Raw genomic sequence first — 2,134 nt, forward strand, 5'->3', positions numbered from 1 at the left:
TGTTGCGCCCATACCGGACCGGGACCAGCAACGGGACCGCAACCCTCGGCGTTGTGCCCGCACCTCGCTCAGCCAGTGAGCGGGAACCGGTCTGTATGTGGGATCCGAACCCTCAGCGGGAGCGCCGCCACGCTCCCAAGCAGCGCACTGTAGCAGTGTGCCACCGGGCCGGCCCAAGAATTTCTGCTCAATTCTTTTCCATTGATCTATCCTTGTGTCAACACTGCACTGTGTAAATTATTGTGCTTTCATAGTAAGTTTTAGAATAAAAAAGTGAGTCCTCCAAACTTGTTCTTCTTCAAAATTGTTTTGCCTATTCCAGGTCCTTTGGATTTTCCTGTAAATTGGAAGGTCAATTTGTCAATTTCTCCAAAAAATATCCTGCTGGGATTGCCTTGAATTTATAAATAAATGAGGTCAGAATTGCTATCTTGACAATATTGAGTCTTTCAACCCATGAACATTAAATGTCTCTTTAGATCTTCTTTATTTAGATCTTCTTTAATTTCTCTCAGCAATGTTTTGTAGTTCTCAAAATACAAGAAATGCTGAACTCATTAGTTCTAGGTTTTTTGTGTGTGTGGATTCTTAGGATTATTTACATACAAGATTATGTCACCTGCAATTAACAGTCTTATTTCTTTTGCAATCCAGGTGCTGCCTTTTTGGTCCTAAGAAAAAAGTGGTAAAAGTATCTATCTTGCCTTGTTCCTGATCTTAGGGAAAAAGCATTCAGTCTTTCACCTTAAGCATGATGTTAACCTAATAGATGCCCCTATTAGGTTGAAGTTCTCTATTCCTACTTTATTGAGAGGTGTTTATCTTTTATTTCTCATCATGAATGGATGTTGTTTTGTCAAGTGCTTTTTCTGTGTCTTGTGAAACGATCATGTAATTTTTGTCTTTTATTCTATTAATATGGTGTATTAACTGTGGTATAAGAAAATATATATTTAGGGCCAGCCGATGGCTCACTAGGGAGAATGTGGTGCTGATAACACCAAAGCCACGGGTTCGGATCCCATATAGGGATGGCTGGTTTGCTCACTGGCTGAGCGTGGTGCTGACAACACCAAGTCAAGGGTTAAGATCCCCTTATCGGTCATCTTTAAAAAAAAAAAAAAAAAGAAAGAAAGAAAATATATATTTGGTCTTTGTTCTGGCTCGTAAAACCCTAGGAATTTCATGAGTGACGGAAGTGTCTTTTGTTATTCATAATGAGCCCCTCTCAACCATACCTGAGTAGTCACGTGTCACACACAATGGTGGTCCCATAAGATTATAATGCCTACACCATCCAGGTTTGCATAAGCATACTCTATGATGTTCTCACAATGACAAAATCTCCTAATGACATGTTTCTCAGAACATGTCCCCATCATTAAGCAATGCGTGACTGTATACACTAATGAGATAAGCGTTGGTGGGTCTTTAGAAAACTTCAAGATGGCAGCTGGTTGCCAGAGGGACCAACTACATGATTACAGGGTTGGAACTTCAGCCTCAGATGCTTCACCTCAGGGAGGGGAGAGAAACAGGAGACTGAGTTCAATCACCAATGGCCAGTGATTTAATCAATCATTGATTTAATAAAATCTTGATAAAAACCTTGAACAATGAGGCTCAGGAAGCATCTGGGTTGGTGAACACATCTATGTACTGGGACGCTGCCCTCCCACCACCTGAGCTAACTGACCAGCCCCTGAGTTATATCCGTTATAAGAAATCTGTATTAGTAGTGCCTTCCTGAGTTCTGTGAGTTGTTCTAGCAAACTATCAACTATGCCAGACTTGTGACTGGCATCTGAAGTGGGGGCAGTCTTGTGGGACTGAGCCTTCAACTTGGGTCTATGCTAATCTTGGGTAATTAGTGTCAGAATTTAATTGAATTGTAGGACACCCAGTTGGTGTTGGACTATTATGGGTGTTGGAAAATGATGCAATTATATTAATTGATGTTTGGATGTTTAACCCATCTTGCATTCCTGGGATAAATCCAACATGATCATGGTGTATAATCCTTTTTATATGTTTGTTTTGTCTTTATTGTTTGCTAATATTTTGGCCTCTGTGTTCATGAGGGATATCTATCTGTAGTTTTCCTTTCTTGTGATATCTTTGGCTTTGCAACAGA

The sequence above is a fragment of the Galeopterus variegatus genome, unplaced genomic scaffold, assembly GCF_000696425.1.
Source record: "Galeopterus variegatus unplaced genomic scaffold, G_variegatus-3.0.2 Scaffold5661, whole genome shotgun sequence".
Lineage (NCBI taxonomy): Eukaryota > Metazoa > Chordata > Mammalia > Dermoptera > Cynocephalidae > Galeopterus > Galeopterus variegatus.